General features: G+C 48.8%; 1 protein-coding gene and 1 pseudogene across 1 annotated transcript in view; both read left to right on the top strand.

The window, feature by feature from the left end:
- LOC116436945 overlaps positions 1-16,837 on the top strand; it is a 29,322-nt pseudogene extending 12,485 nt beyond the window's left edge.
- The window catches only part of LOC116436928 (zinc finger protein 436-like), a 337,104-nt gene that overhangs the window by 123,074 nt on the left and 196,620 nt on the right, over positions 1-17,410 (top strand). The window lies entirely within an intron of this gene.

The raw sequence follows: 17,410 nt of genomic DNA, 5'->3' as shown, positions 1-17,410 counted from the left end.
GTCCTGGCTGCTGTGGGTAGGACAGAGGTGGCTGCCCCGTGGCCGGCAGTGTGCGGGAAAGTTCCCGTGGCCAGAGGTTTGTGTCCCCAGAGGAGGCGGAGGAGTCGTGTAAAAGTAACTTTATTCGTGGACAAAGGGAGAGGCCACGGGGCATTTCCCGTGGGGTCTGTCCAAGTGTTGGAGGACGCAGCCTCCTTTTTATGCCGATTTGCCCGGCCGCATCTCCGTGTCCCTTTCCGCAGTGGCTGAGGTCCTTGGAAGGTACAGACTTCCCGATCCGCCTGCTGCATGTGCCCCTTAATGTGCACCCCCACTTTGTATAACATCCGATAGTCATGGCTCTGTGAAGTCTTTGTTCTTCTTCTGGAAGTTTGGGAATTTCGCAGGACCTTGGCTGAGCAGCAGTTCGTGTCAATTATTAACATTATCTGAAATTTATGGCTTCTCCGGTTACTTGCTTATCTGCAAGTCCCTGGCCTGATCTGCAATGGGATTCACAGCATCTGTTTCTAAAGACACGTTCATTTTTTCCCTTTTAATCCTCCTCTTCTTATTTTCTCAGTACTTCTCTTTACAAACTTTAAAAATGCCTTAATCTGTTCTTCCTGGGTCTTCCTTGTGAAATAAACAAATTCAGCCAAATTAAATTTAATAAAGAAATAGATTTTATTCCGCGGCCGAAAGATCGGATACACAGAAAGCCATGACCGGAAAAAGGTCAGCCCCGAGCCCGGGGTCGGTGCTGGGTGAACACACATCTGACCTCTATCGCGTCACATCCCCAAGTTCACAAATGTCGCTTCAGCTGGTTCCTTCTTATACAGTTCTTGGGCAGAGTCCGAATTAATTCTGTTCTTCTCGCAATTTAGCATATTCATGATGTTCTCTTGTCCTAAAGTTGGACTGCACAAAGCCTTTCCTGGGTCTGATGAATTGTCCATCTTGGATGATGAATGGTCCATCTCTGGTTCCTGGAACAGTTATTCTTAGTTTCCAGAATGTCCAATTCCTTATCAGCTGAGATGTAGATATCAGAAGATAGCGATCAAGTAATCATAGTGTTAATGTCCCGGTGATAAGATCCAACCCCACCTGGGGTGGAATCATCACCTATTGATTACATCTGTGATGAAAGAACTTCCTTTTCAACTGCTCTAGTGTTGTAAAATTTTCCTCTCAGCCAGGCTGGTGGGGGGGTTTGAAACTCTGGCTTTGTATAGTTTTATTACAGTTCATTTTTATACATAACACCACGAATTACAGACTTCATTTATAACAATTCCCCCCCCCTTTACATGGAAACATTAATTTGTGCTACCCTTTTTCCCATTTTTGTCACCACAAGTTTTAGAATTTTATAAAAATAGAAATACTATCTTCACAGATTTACTACAAATATAAAAATAGAAATACTCAAACAAAAACTGCCTTTTATTCATAGCCATTTAATTCTCCCTGTAACTCTAGCTCTTCTTCCTTTATCTGTTCCTCAAACCTTATCAGGACCTCGGCAACTTTACTGTCTGCTTCTTCCTCTCTTAATTCCATGATTTCTGAGATCTTATTGTTTTTGCCTAATCTTCCAGCAGCTAGTCCCGGGTCTATGGGCTTTGCAGCTATTTGCATACCTTGTACTACCGAGCGTATTAATCTAATAAAACATGGTATCATGCAGGGTATGAATATCACCCCAGCCACTGAACAAAGTGTGAAAAATGCTGCTTTCTTCCACCATGCGCCATCAAATAATTGTTCCCACCAAGACGCTTATAAGATGGAATTCCATTTTTGGACTGGAACATGTGTCACCTTTTTGATCTCAGCTGCGAGGTCCCTGATGGTCTCTCCGTAGTCATCAATTTCTATGCACCATTCTGATTCATTGAACTTCCCACAGACTCCCCCTTCCTCAGCTAACAAATAGTGTAATGCAAGTCGGTTCTGGTATATGAAGGCCCGCATCTGAGAATGTTGTTAGGCTAACAGATCTAGTACGTCTGAGGTATGATTCAAAACAACTTCCACCACAGCCTGAAGCCTTATGAGTCGATTTAGTAAATAGACAGGGGTTCTATACCCCCAACTCCCATCTGGTGCCCAGCCGGCTGGCCCATACGTTTCAGTTATGCACTCAGCGGGCCATTCCTCGTCTCTCCATTTTTGAGATTCTCTAATCAATTCTCTTTTATTTCTTTTTAGATCCTCATACATTGGTATTCCTAATTGATCTCCATCTGGCTTGGGTAAAAGAAAGAATCCTGGGTGTATGATTCCCAGGGTACAACTCCTTTTCCACTGAGAGGGGAGCTTTGCACATGCTCTTTTTCCACATATCCAAAATAGGCCATCTGGTGCCCTCCAGTAATCAAATTTTTGCTGATTTATATTTTCCCAAAATTCTGAAATGCCTGGGATCCCAAAATAAGGATCCATCTTTCCCCTTTTGGACATTTACTTCCCTACCTGCTACCACTCATTCCTAGGTTTTCTACAATCCAGTACTTTTTCTCATTTTGCATACAGTTTTCTATTTTGGATGGGTTATAACAGTGACTGCTGACATGGGTATGCACAATGATAAAGGAACCTCGCTGTTTTCCATATACAGCTTTTGGTAGCACCTATGGCATGGCTGTGTTGGTATCCCCAGAGGGAAGAGACAAAAGAGGAGTGACAGATAAAGGAATAACAGAGCTCTGATATGGCTGATACCTCCACCTCCCGTGCCTATGGGGTTGCTACCCACAGCAGGGGTATGTGATCTTCTTGGTGGCAAGTACAGTGGTCAATTCGGTCTTGCCCTCTATTTCCTCGTCACTTCCTCTTTGCTAATTTCCAGGCAAATTGCTTTTGACACTTCTTAATTGTAGCTTCCCGCCGTTCCTCAGGTATCTCCCATTCAACAGGCACTAGTAATTCCCATCCACAAAGCAGGGTTACTGTTTCAGCTGTTCTTTGCTCTACCTGGATGGGGAATAGATTTGGCGTTTGACACTTCATGCAATGAATGTCGTTTCTGTGAACTACAATAGCAATAGTTTTTACAGTCTAGACATTTACAGTTAACCCAGCTAGCATGTCCAGTATTGGGGTGGATCAGACAGGGTATGTGGTATGGCACTCTTGGAGGTAGCAATTCCTCCTCCTTTTTGAATAAATCACAGGCTAAGGCCAGAATATGAGAACCCTCAGCCCTAAATAGTCCTGATCCTCCTGTTTGGAGTGGAAGTATTCCTCCCCAAGGAGGGTATCAGAGGTGTCTCAGGACTTGTCCAGGCAATACTTGAAACCACTGATATAAGCTTGGCCTTATTTCCCAGTCAGGTGTGATTCTTGGTGTATCTCTTGAATCATTTGGGTTTTCCCAGCGCATCAACCCCCAGTTCTCTCTTAAGAGTTACCTTGGTATCACCAGGCATAGATGTTCTGGTCCACTCCTTAGGTTCCTGCACGGGTGCTTTGATTCTGCTGGCGTGGATCCACCCTCGCTCCTTGACCCGGATCACTGCCTCAGTTGTCAGTAGCACCTGAAAAGGACCTTTCCCTTGTGGAGCTAAAGATTGCTCTTTCCATATTTTTACTAACACCCACTCCCCTGGATGGATATTAAGGATTTTAAAGTCTAAAGGAGTGGTTTGAGGGATTATCCCTTTTAACTGCAAATCTTCAAGGGTCCTTGCAATTGTGTTGACATATTCTTTAACACTCACTCCCCTAATTCATAGGTAGCAGTTTCATTTTGGGTGTTCAAAAGAAAAAAGGGTAACCCAAACTGTAGGAAAAGGGTTCATGAAGGATGTCTGGACTTCAGGCAGCTCTCTTGAAAGCTGTTTATTGCATAGGTGAAGTTACAGCATTTCAGGGGGTGGGTATTCAGAGCCAGCCCCACAGCTGTCAGCCACAGCTTGTAGGCATAACTGAAGCCGCTTTCTGTTCAAGAGAGCATTGTACACCTTTCTTTGCTGAGTATCCCAAGACATAACAACCAACAAGCACCATACACAACACCTTTACATTTGCCTATAGTCTATCTTAGCTACTACCACTACCATACTGTACATATACTATAGAACCCTAGAGTCACCACCATCCAATCACAAGAGCAAGCAAGCTACAATTCAAGCTCACAATGGAACACTTTCAGACCTCTCTTCTTCCTGCCACATGAACATTCCTTGTTTGCCTGTGATAGCTCTCTTCCTGGCAAAAACATGTTTTCTGTTTACTTATGCTCTTCCTGACACCCACCCAGTGAAAAACATGTCTTTGCAGTCACATACCTCTGTCCTAAGCACAAAAATCTCCTTCCAACTCATCTCTAACCTTTGTCCTCTCACTCACTCAGTGATCAATGTTTCAGCAAAACATCTTCCACTACATCAAAACCTGCTTTCATTTCTGTCCCATCCTCAGGCTCCACACTCAGAGATCTCTCAGCCGAGCCCACACATCTGCAAAACTTTCTTACCAAACTTTCATCCTCTCCAACACCAACCATCATTTAGTAAGCTGACACTCTCAGGTCTGACCTGGTTGTGTCCAACCCCTCAATAAAGCCAGAGGTTGGCATTTTACCCATGACATTTGAGTTTCAATTATTAATTCAGTTAAGGTTCTCTTTAAAGTTTGTTTCATCCTCTCTACCCATCTTGAACTCTGTGGGTGCCATGGGGTATGTAGTTCCCACTTTATTCCCAAGGCTTGAGTTAGTTGCTGTAAAACTTTTGATGTACAGTGTGTCTATCTTATAAATCGTTCCATACCTAGGAATAATTTGTTCTAAGAGGGTTTTACATTCTACATTGGCTGTGGCTCTGACACTGGGAACAGCTTCCACCCAATGGGTAAGATGGTCTGTTATTACTAACAAGAATTTCCACCTCTGCACTTGGGGGAGTTCAGTAAAGTCCATTTGGATACTTTGCAATGGTCGGAGAGCCAACTCACGACCTCCTGGAGTTGTTTTTCTTATCACCTTTTTATTTACTTTTTGGCAAACCATACATCTTTCCATTATTTGTTTAGCCAACCCATAAATTCTGTCATACATGAAATCCCTATTTGTGCTTGGTCTTTGCATATTAAGTGCTTTAAGTAATTAATTTTGAGTTAATTATTTTTAAATTGAATGTTACAATTAACCCATCAGCCCAGGTACAAAAATCCAGTTCCATTATCAGTGTTTTCATTTGTTTAAAGTAGTTTATTAATAGAGTTGCACCCTTCCCAGTTAAAATTTTTCCCAGTAAAAAATCACAAACTTGCCCCTTTTCAAGCTTCAAACCACTGGTACACCATAAGAGTTACCTTTCCTGTGTTTACTGTATACTTTTACAAGTGTTTTGAGGTGTGTTGGATGTATTTTAATACTTTTTGTAGGTGTTTCACTTGCATTTTGATTCCAAGGCCAAAACCCCACCCAGTCTAACAGCCAGCAGCTATTTTTAGCCACGGCCATTACTCTGCAGGCAAGTCCCATGGCAACCTGAATACCTGAATTTTAATGAAAGTATTGTATTCCCTTATCTCAAACTGATACCACCCCCCCCCCCCCGACAACGATGAGCCATTGGTGGACGGAGATGATCCATCAAAGGGAAAGCACCAATCGCTTTGGACTGAAGGGGCGGGCTGTGGGCGGACTGGGGGCGGACTAGGGGCAGAGCAAAGACTATAAAAAGGACGAAGCCGAGAGGCGGGCTCTCTTCTCTCTTCCCGTCTTGCTCTCTCCAGACTAGCTGTGGGAGACATCGGTGCTGGGCATTAAAAGCCTTACCCCTTTTAAAGGGCTTTTAGTAATTTTTTAAAGTCAACCCAGCACTGCAAGTTCTTTTTCTCTACCTGAGGTCTAGTGCTGTCTCAGCCAGAAGATTTCATATCCCTGTGCTCCTGGGGCATACCATCTACCGAGCCATAGGATCCCAAATTTGTATATTTTTCTGATTTCTGTAATTTTTCAATTTTTCTGTTTTCAATAAATTAATCTTTTTAAGAGTTGTCTCATTTCTCACAATTCCAATGCACCCATAATTCCTTAGAAAGTGATCTCAGAAAGCTTTAGTACCCCAATGAGTTTTTGATGCATGTTTTCTAGTATTTTCCTGGGGAGGGACTTATGAAGTAACTGCCTTCCGTCAGGAAGTTTTCATTTTCCACATTCATCTTGGCTTTCCTCCCCTCTTACTTAATTCTTTCTCCTCTGTTTCACTGGATTTTGGAATCTCCAATTTTTCGTTCTTTGAAGTCAAAATTAACACGACCCTTTTTTATCGCATTCTCTGCAGCATCCTCAGCCCCCGATCTGCCAAACTCCCTCCTCCCATCTCTGAGGCCATCCCCCCCGGTGTTCCCCCATATGTACCACAGCTGTCTCTGCAGGTAATTCCAATGCCTCTAAAACCTCCAAAACAAGTCCCCCATGCATCAACCCCTTTCCCTCTGAACCAAGCAATCCCCTTTCTTCCCAGATTTTCCCAAAGGCGTGCACCCCTCCAAAAGTGTACCTTGAATCAGTATATATATTTCCCTTTTTGTGTGCTAAATGTTCCAGTGTGCATAGTCCCCCCATCAACTAAAGCCTACCCTGACATTCTTTTTCCTTGTACACATCTGGAAGAACCCTCTACATCTATTATTTCCTTCTGCAAGGGCTCGTTCCTCGAGATCTGCTCGAACTTTGGTGTTTTGCTTCTCTTTTAAGAGAAACGGCAGAAGCGGTCGTTGCCAGGGGAACGGGGCAGGTGAGGGGCGGGGGTAGGAGGTGGGAATCCTCTCCGAGGCTGATTCCTCCAGGAGTGGGGGGGCAAAGGCGGGAAGTGCCACTGGAACTGGCAAGGGGACCAGCTCTTCTGGCGGATCCCAGAGTCTGGCGTGGAGCCTCTGCACGGGGCCGCAGCAGCCACGGCGACAGGACTCTGAGCTGCCGGCGGGCCCAGCACAGCCCGCGGGGCCGAAGCCGGGTTCAATGGAGCCGCGGCAGAGAACGCAGCGGGGGCAGGGGCCGGCGGAACGGCCGCGGACATCGGAACCGGGGCCGGGACTGGGGCCACCACCGGGGCAGGGGCAAGCGGGGGTCCAAAAGCAGCGGGCTGGGCTGCCGCGGAGCGGATACCCGGGCTAGGGACAGGCACAGGGACACCGTAAGGGGTGGGCTGGGCTCCCACAGGACCCGCAGGGGCTGGAGGGGGCGGTGGGAACACCGGGGCCACCGGCAGAGCTGCAGCCGCTGGGACAAGCGGTGGAGCCGCGGGCGGTGCCTGAGAGCCGGCACAGGCGGGACCTCGGGCTCCGGGAGCGGCGCCACAGGAGCCTGGGCTTGGGGCGAGGCAGGCGGGAATGGAGGGGGCGATGCTTCCAAGGGCTCCCAGCCCTTCTCTTTCTTGTTTTCCCTTTTCTCCTTTTCTCGGGCCTCTGACAACTTAAAAATTCTTATCCCCTTAGGCCCTATGTTTCCCACCCAGCATGAAGCATACTTGCTTTCTTCTGTGTTAAAGGGTTCTTTTGAATTTACAAATACTTGTAAAGCCTGACAGATCCAGACTTCAAGAGCCATGTCTGGGCCAGAAAACATGGTCGGATCTTATTTCCTTCTCGGCCCAATCAAATATACAAAACTGTATCATTTTGACTTTGCTTTTTTTTTCTTTGTACTTGGGTTTTTATTCCAGTTAGCTAACATAACTCCCAGAGGGCTTTCCTGGGATATCTCCACTGGCACACCTCTATTCCCTTTTTTCTTTTGCCTGACTCTTGCTTACTAGTTTTATGTCCCATTTTCTCAGAATCTTATCTATCTTTCCCAGGCCTTTGTTTCCCACCTTTTTAATAAAAACCAACAAAACAACTATTCAAACCCCACCACCTCTTTCCCCTTTCTTCTCCTAGAATACAAAAGTTCCCTTCTCTTAATAAAATATGCCTCCCTCCAGAAAATAAAGTTATATTTCAAGGTTTAACATTTCTATCGCATACATTTTCATTCATTCTCACTCACTCCTTTTTATTGTTCCAATTTCTCTTTCTCAAGCGCTATCAGTCACAACCACACAAGATTAAGGTACCTTTTAATTTCAAATTGTTGGCCAATATTCACCCCTGGGCCCAAAGTTCCAGGTTTCTTGGAGTAATCCTCAATTTGGCAGAATTAAGCCTGGATTTCTTTAATTTTTAACCCTTAATCCAGCAGTCTCAAAACCGAAATGTCTTGGAACTAATCCTCAATTTAGCAGAATTAAGCCCGGATTTCTTGACTTTTGAACCCTCAATCCGGCAGTCTTAAACCCTAAATTTCTCTGATCCAATACTAGGAAACTCTTGACTCCCCTCCTTCAAAGAGTCCAATCCCTCCCCTGAAACCCAGTCCCAGTTACACCGGGGGTTCTCTCACTCCTTTTGTCTTTGGCTTCGCCTCTTTACTGACTGCTTCCCTCGCGGCAGAGCAGAGCCGCAGCCTCAGAGGCTCCACACTCGCTTCGCAGCTCTGGGGTAACCAGCCCGCGTCTCATGCACACACTTTCATCCCCCATATCCCCCCAAAAAAAGAGGAAAGAAAAAATACTCCCCTTTCTCGGAGTCTTCGTGCACAAGATTTTACGTGTATAGTTACCGCGGTATCTTAGGGAGCCTTTCCTTTTTTTTTTCTTTGTCTCCTCTCTTGCCCTCCGGGTGTTTGACCTGCAAACCCCCTGACCCTGCCGGGAAACACAAAGCGAGGCTGCCAAAAGCAGGTGGGGGTGCCCCCCCGCTCTGGGTTCCCTGGGAGATCTCAGAGGTGAGGCCTTTTCCCCGTACGGGGAATTGTGAGAAAGGAAAGTTTAATAAAAGGGACAATTAGGAGACAGTAGCAAAAAGGGTATTATGGCCAGGTGCTTTGGCAGAGCCAAAGGCACACCTCTACATCCAAAAGATCGTCTTTAAAAGTACATCTCTTATTGCATATTCATCACCATCATGCATGATTCATAAATTCTTTGGAGTTTCTGTGTATCGTCCCATCAGCCTTATCTTCCTCCTTGGCTCCATTCTGTCTCTGCTCCCTCCATAAATTCTTCTCTCTGGTTTCGGGTCTTCTTCTTCCCTGATAAGATTCTCTAGGAACGTGAAGGTTTTCTCTGCCTATCTTTTCTAAATTGACTACATAAACAATAGACATACTATATCATGTATTACGTTACAGAACCTAGGTAAAGTTTTTCTAACATTAAGGAACATGAAAAAAAACCCAACATCACAATACATTCATAACAATTATGTAACATGTGAAAAGCCAACATCACAAGACATTCATAACACTACCCTCCCACTGGGCTGAGAATTACAAGGGTAAGGACTTCCATACATCAATTCAAAGGGAGATAATTGAGTATCTCCCCTGGGTCTTGCCCTTATTCTTGCTAAAGCCAATGGCAAGAGCCCTACCTGTGGCATCTTAGTTTCTATCACCAGCTTCAGAAGATGTTTTTTTATTTCTCCATTCATCCTTTCAACCCAGCCCGAGCTCTGGGAGTGCCAGGGGGTTTGGAGGTTCCACTGTATTTCTAAAGCAGCCAGAACCCCTTGAAGAATTTTTCCTGTAAAATGAGTTCCTGTATCAGAGTCTGTTGCTTCCACAATCCCATATCTTGAAATTATTTGTTCCAAACATACTTTAATAACTGATCCTGTAGTTGCTGAAACGGCTGGAAATGCTTCTGGCCACCCCAGAAGATATTTAAACCTTCCTGCTTGGGGCATTTCAGTAAAATTCACCTGGCATCTCTGGAAGGGACGTACAGCCCAAGGCCTCCCTCCCCTGGCAATTTTCTTTATGACCCTGTGATTTGTTTTAGCACAAATCGAACACCCCTCAATAGCTCACTTTGCCAGAGTAAGAAGACCCACAGCAGTGTACATTTTGAGGAAGGCTTCTGCCAGTCCTCGGCAGCCCCAATGGATCCCTTCATGGAGTTGTTTTAATAACTGTAAGGCCAGAGCTTTTGGTATCCACTGTTTACCATCCCAATAAACCAATTATCCCCCCCTTCCTCTGCCCCACTCTTTTTAATTATCTCAAGCTCCTCTGGTGAAAGAGACAGTTCCTCTGGCAGTGGTGCAGTTACTGGGAGCAAGGGGAGGATCTCAGCGATCTCTGGCAACAGTGCAGCTTTCCGAGCCTCCTCATCAGCCAGTCGGTTCCCTCTTGCCTCCCCTGAGCACCCTGCCTGGTGTCCCCTGACGTGTAGAATTGCCACCTTTTTGGTAAATTCACCACCTCCAATAGGCGAGAGATGAAGCTCTCATGAGCGAACGTTTTTCCCCTGCAGGTTAATAAACCTCTTTCTTCCCACAGTTTCCCAAATGCACGTATCACCCCATATGCCTGTTGAGAATCAGTACAAACATTCACTCTCTTGTCCCGGTACAATTCACAGGCTCTCACAAGCGCACACAGCTCCGCTGTCTGAGCTGACCGTGTGGGCGGTAACCTCCCCCCTTCCTTTAATTCCCGTCCATTAACGACAGCGTGTCCTGCTACTCGCTTCCCTTCTACCACCCTTGAAGAGCCATCAATAAACGCATTTTCTCCCTCAGGCCAGGGAGTGCACCATAAGTCTCCTCTAGCCCGGGTCTGGAGCTCTGTCACCTGAATGCAGTCGTGGGTTTCTTCCTGGCCCCCTCTTCAGGGCTGTTCAGACAAGAGGCTGGGTTAAACCCTTCCCCACTTTTCAATTCTAAATCCTCCTGTTCCATTAAAGAAGATTCACACTGAAATAACCGAGCACTGCTCATCCACTTAGAGGCTCTCTTGGTTAACAAAACTTTAACCTGATGTGAAACTTGAACAATCAGATACCCTCCCCCTGTCAGCTTTGGGGCCTCAGTTACCATCAGAGCTGTGGCTGCTCGGTTCTGCAGACAATGGGGCAGCCTCTGGCCACGGGGTCTGACAGCTTAGAAAAATAAACAGGCTGCCGTGTTCCCCCTCCTTGCACCAAAATTCCTTTAACGTGGCCCTGGTTAACATCCATGTATAGCTCAAATTCCTTTTCTGAGTCTGGAAGAGCTAAGCCTGGGGCATTAACCAATTTGTCTTTCAATTTCCTAAAGCTTTGCTCTCCTTCTGGTGTCCATACCACGACATTAGGTCTGTCTTGGGTTAAGAAGTCATATAAAGGTCTGGCCAAAACAGAACAATCCTCAATCCATGCTCTGCAGTACCCCACCAACCCTAAAAACTGCCGTTTTTGTCTGGGGTAATGGTACTTGTAAAATTCCTTGTGTTCTTTCTGGATCAATACACTGTAACCCTCCAGTCAAAACGTGTCCCAAATATTTAACCTTTTTTTCCTACCAACTGCGACTCCTTTTCAAACACTCTAAGTCCCTTTTTAGCAAGAAAATTAAGGAGCTTCACAGTAGCTTCTCCAACCACCTTTTCCTGTTCCCCTGATGAAAGCAAATTATCCATCTACTGCAACAGCCTAACTCCCGAGGGTGGAGTAAACTCTCTTACTATTTTCTGCAAGTCTTGCCCAAACAAAACCGGTGACTCTGTATGTCCCTGCGGAGGACTATCCATGTCAATTGTTGTTTTACCATTTTGCCTCCTTCTTCCTGTTCCCACTCAAAGGCAAAATACTGTTTACTGTCCTCTGTAATCGGACACCCCCAGAAAGCATCCTTCAAATCCAGTATGGAATAATACTGATGTGAAGAAGGGATCTGATGCAGGATGGTGTAGGGATCTGGAACCGTGGGATGCCTTGGTTTGACAGTTTCATTTATTATTCTTAAATCCTGCACCATTCTGTCGGTGCCATCTGGTTTCTTAACGGCAGGATAGGGGTGTTATAGGGAGATAGACGTGGCTCCAAAAGCCCTTCCTTTAGCAGGGACTCAATGACGGGCTGTAACCCCTTCCTTCCCTCCCTTGTGCTCACTCTCGCCACCACACACCTTATTCCAGAGCCGGTCTCTGTCCTGCCGCAGTGTCCAAACAGCTCCTCCCTCTCCGGCGCTCCCGGCAGGCACGGCCGGCAGCACCAGAGGCGGCCGGGGCGTCCCGCAGCCTCCTGGGGGCCGGCGGTCACTGCTGCCCTGCCCGGGGCTGGTGGGGTCAGGCACTGCCCAGCGCTGAGCCCGAGCTGCCCCACGGCCCCCACAGGCCCCCAGCCCGTGCTCCCGGTCCTGCCGCTCCTTGCCTCAACCATATTAACCCTATTTGTGCATCTCCTCTTGTCAGGACTCCTTCTTGACTCCCCTTACTGCCCTTCTGGGCATCTATGTCCTTAATTACCTCTGGCAGAATGTGTAAACCAAGTCCACGTTCTTCCAAGGGATTCTTTGGATATTTTGGGATCATCATCCCTTTTGCCAGGGCCCCTTCCCAGCTTTACCTTTGCTACCCTCCATGGGTGCCTTGCTTTACCTGTGCTACCCTCCACGGGTGCCCTCCCAGGTTTGCTCCCTGATGATCCCATTGTACTCACCGGTGAGATTTTCAGGGGTCCTTCCCTGTGGACTCTTCACGGACCCCCCTGGTCAGCCACTCGTCTGTCTCCTGGACATTCTAAGGAACCCAATCGATCGCCCGGTGCCGGCCGCCACCAAGGGGAGCTGATCACCCAAACTGGGTGGGGCACTTTCAGCTCCGCTCGCTGCCCACCGGCCCTGGATGGTGGAAATATCCTGGATGAGAACCCCCAGCTTGTCAGGAAAATTAATCCACAAACACCAGAGGTTTATGTCCAAAAAGGAAACAGAGGAGTCCTGTTACTTTATTGTAATAAAAGGAGAGGCCATGGGGCATTCCCCTGGGGTCTCTCAAATATTTAGGGGATGCAGCTCCTATTTATCCCAATTTCCCAACCACATTTCCCTCTCTCTTTACCCATTGGCTGAGGTGCTCGAGAGGTACAGACTTCCCGGAATGCCTAATACCTAAGGTTCCCTTCTAATGTATACCCCCACTTTTATTTTAATTCTTATGGAATTTATGGTTCTTCCCATTGTTTCGTTCATCTCTCAATATCCAATTTCATTTATCAGCAGACCTATAGTTTATCTGTCAAGACAAATCTCTTTCTTTCCATTCATCAGTCAGTGGAATCCTTCCCATTGTTTCTTTTATCTCTCAGTACTAGTTTTATCTTCCAGCAGGCCCACAGCTTATTTATAAAGACAAGTCCCTCATTCCTTTCACCTATTTCCCTGGGGCTGCCCACACTTCTGGGTTTCCTTCAGCAGAGGCCTTCACAGACATTTGACACCAAGGTACAGCAGCATTAGCCTCTGTATCTCCTTTGACAATATGAATTTGCATTCCCACTTCAGCCACCAAATCCCTTCCCAGTGAATTACAATCACAATTAGGAACAAACAGAAATCGATGCATTTCAAACCCATCTCCCACATCTACTGATAGTGGTTGAATAAAACACCCCTGCTCATCTTTCCCACTTATTGCCTGAATAATCAACGAACTTCTTGACAATTTCCCCCCTTAGGTCTCAGATTCGGAGTGGATCGAGAGGCCCCTGTGTCCATCAGGAGCGGCCTCGTCTCGATCCAGAGGCGCCCTGAATGTTCTCAAGGGCTCTGGTGCGGTGGGTCCCTGGTGTGCTGGGAGCTCTGAGAGCCCTGACAATCCATGTCCATCAGGGCTGGACTTGCTGGTGCTGAGGGTGCTGCTGTCTGTGCTTGCAGTGTCCTTGTTGCCTGCAGCTGGAGCCCTGATTCCTTGGCAGGGGCTGTTTGGGTGGGCTCTGCCGTGCCGAGGAGGGCAATGCCTGTGCCAGGTGCTTGTGGCCGCCGCCGTCCCCTGGGTGCTGGGGCCCCCTTGGGCCCTGCGGTTCATCCCTGGGGGGCTGTAGAAACTCTGCCATGGCCTTTGCCTTCACCTTGGCCTTTTGCTCATCCCTTCTTGCATTCCCCTGCTGAGCCTTTCTGGCCAAGTGCTGCAGGGGCTTCTTGTGCCTCTCCTGCAGCCCCCTCAGTGCCTGTGGGTGCTCATCCTCTGACAGCTGCTGAGCTTTCTACACAATCATTCGTTTCTCCAGTGGCCCAAACAAGATCGATGAAAGAAAATCCTGATCCTTCCACATCCTGCAGCCTCCTGGGGGCCGGGGGCCAGTGCCGGCCCTGCCCGGGGGGTGTTGGGGTCAGGCAGTGCCCGGCGCTGAGCCCCGGCTGCCCCACAGCCCCGGCCCGGCCCCGCAGCTCCCCACAGGCCCCAGCCCGTGCTGCCCTGTCCTGCTGCTCCCCACCACAGAGAAACACCCTGAAATCCTGAACTTCTTTTTTTTTCTGTCCTGGAAAGTGGAGATCCAACAGATCTGGATCAGCTGGCAAATTGTGAGGGTCAGACGGTGCTGAAAAACATCCCAGTCATCACTATTTCTCTCCTTCTCCCATTTCCATCTTCCTTTTCCTTTCTTACCACATAGATTCCTCCTGCTGCTGTTTGCCTTAACCATATTCCTGCACACTCCCTTCAACCAATCCCTTCCCAGCACACCAACACCATCCGTCCCCTGTTGCTGAGACCCCTTCTCAACTTCCCTTTTTACCCCTGCTGGGTGTCCATGTCCTTAATTAGCTCTGGGAGAATGTGTAAACTGCCTCAACATTGTCCCCTTTTGTTTGGGACATGACGTCTATGGTTGTGTTCCGGCTTTGTTGTTGTTCTGGAAGTTGAGGAATTGAGCAGGAGCTTGGCTGAGCAGCAGTGTGTGTCAGTCAGTGCCATTTTGTGGAGCTGATGGTTTGTGGTGTCACTTGCTTGTGTCCAAGTCGGTGTGGCTGTGTCCGAGCAGATTGAGAGCATGTGTTTGTAGGGAGGCGTTGCTGTTGTTCGTTCGCTGGGGGTGCCCGGTTTTCGGGCCATCCCCCCTGGAGCAGGGTGTCCCCCCTTGGTGCAGGCGCGGCCCTCAGGCAGCGCTCAGCCAATCAGAAGGCGCGGCGCTGGTGACTCAGCAGTTGCCAGGCAGAGCCGCAGCGCCCGGCGCTCCCCAGCTGGAGCCCCCGTGTGGCCCGGCCTTGGCGCCCCCCGCGAGGGGAATTTGGGGAGGTGGGAGAGGGGGAGCGCCAAGTGGGTTTTGTCTGAATCTTGATGTTTTGGGAGTTTTGGGGTTGTGTGTTGATGTTTGGGGCACCTTTGGACTGAATCTTGGTGTTTTGGTGGTATTTACAGACACAAGATGCCCGGTGATGGACTTGGGCAGGAGGAACCCCCAGCACAAAGTTCTCACCCCTTGTTTTTCCCTCCAAACCAGGATTTGTCATTCCCAAGGCGTGGCCAGATGGAGGAGGAGGAAAAGCCCCGGAGATGCCGCACGAGGAGGGGCTGCAAACACAGCCCAGAGAGATCCAAGGAGGAAAGAGCCCCCCTGTGCTGGGAAGGCAGCCGGAGATCCAGGGGGAGCTCGGAGTTGGGGGAGAATCCTCAGGGCAGGGAGAAGCCCCACAAGTGCTTGCAATGTGGGAAGGGCTTCAGCTACAGCTCCATCTTGATCTAGCACCAGAGGGTCCACACTGGGGAAAAGCCCTATGAGTGTGGGAAATGTGGGAAGAGCTTCAGCCAGAGCTCCATCCTGATCCAGCACCAGAGGATTCACACGGGGGAAAGGCCCTGTGAGTGTGGGGAGTGTGGGAAGGGCTTCACCAGCAGCTCCAGCCTGGTCCAGCACCAGAGGATCCACAGTGGGGAGAGGCTCTACGAGTGTGGGGAGTGTGGGAAGGGCTTCACCAGGAGTTCCAACCTGATCCAGCACCAGGTGGTTCACACCAGGGAACGGCCCTATGACTGCTAGGAATGTGGGAAGAGCTTCGGACTTAGCTCCGACCTGAGGGTACACCAGTGCACCCACACCGGGGAGAGGCCCTACGAGTGTTCTGAGTGTGGGAAGAGGTTTCCAAGGAGCCCTGATCTCCTCGTACATCAGCGCATTCACACGGATGAGAGGCCCTTCCGCTGCCCCGACTGCAGGAAGGGCTTCAAACGCAACTCCCACCTCATCAGACACCGGTGCATCCACACCGGGGAGAGGCCCTACGAATGTCCCCAGTGTGGGAAGAGCTTCTCCAGGAACTCTCACTTGACCCAACAGCAATGGAGGCACCACTAAGGGAAGCCCTGCGAGTGCCCCGAGTGTGGGAAGAGCTTCGTGCGCTTCTCCAGCTCCATCCCCCGTGGGAGGATCGGCGTTGGATGATCCCCAGTGACCCCCGTTGAGCAGAGCCCTGGTTATCTGTGGTCCTGGTGATCCATGTTGGGAAGACACCTGGCTGATGGGCTCCACATCTTCCTGGCTCTCTGTGGGCTCCTGGATGAACCCACCGGCAGGAACATCCCCCGAGATGCAGACTGACATCGGGAATTCATCGGGGCGAGCGGATTTGTTGACTTTCAACCCCAATTAATCTTTTCCGTTCATACTTTTCTTCCTGTGGCATCAAGGAATACTGGATGGTCTTGGAGGTCTTCTCCAACCTTAGTGATTCCATGATTCTGATTTTCTCTGGCCCGAGAGCGTCTTCCACAGCCAAATGGTGATGGATTGGTGCTGTTGTGACCCACCCCACTGTGGGGCTAGGGCAGCGTGATGCCAGTCAATCCCAGCCCATCCCCTGGATCGAGTTTCCCGAAGAGGCAGACTCAGAGGGTGGGTCGAGAGGCGGCTCAGAAGCTTAACCTGCACCCCCCCTTGGTGGTGCCCGGGTAGAAGCCGCCTTCCCCGGTTCGGGAAAATTCTCGGTTACTCAGTCGTTCATTGGTTCTGTTATAACTCCTGCCTCTCGGTTCCCCCCCCCCCGCAGTGGTTCTTGTTACATTGTATCCTCCCCCTGGCTTGGAACTCATTGGTTGTTTTCCCCTTTCCCCTCGGTTTTCAAACTCTCCATAAAACTGAGGACAAGCCTCAGTGGAGGATCCCATCACATTCCATCCCTTCCGAGCTTGTTCGGGTTGCGAAACTTCTAACAATAAACCTGTTAGGAATCAGACCAGAACAGCCTCTCTCTTCCTTTGTCTCCGAGCTAATGTGAGCTGATACCATCAGCTCCTGCATGTTCCCTCTGCAAGGAAGCCAGCTAGCTAACTCAGCAAGCAGCTCTTTTCCTGATGCTGAAGTCGCTTCTGTGATGCAAAGGAGTAACGCAGTTGGACTGTCTCTGACCTGGGGCACGCCAGAGCTCGTGCCTCGAGCACAAGAACTGTGTTAGGTTGGCGCACCAAGCGTGGGGCTCACACGAGTAGATCCCTGCAACATCGTGGCTGTTGGTGGACAGCGAGAAGAAGCAACTTTGGACCTGCTGACGCCTCTCGGTGCAGTCTGCTCTGTTTTAGGAGCGGTGCCCTGAGAGAAGGCTGCTAACTCCCACTGATTCTGCACTGAACTGACTTTGGAGAGCAGCGGTGCCTCGGAGAACCCCC

Source organism: Corvus moneduloides, chromosome 31, assembly GCF_009650955.1.
Source record: "Corvus moneduloides isolate bCorMon1 chromosome 31, bCorMon1.pri, whole genome shotgun sequence".
NCBI lineage: Eukaryota > Metazoa > Chordata > Aves > Passeriformes > Corvidae > Corvus > Corvus moneduloides.
This window is presented reverse-complemented; position numbering and strand designations above follow the sequence as displayed.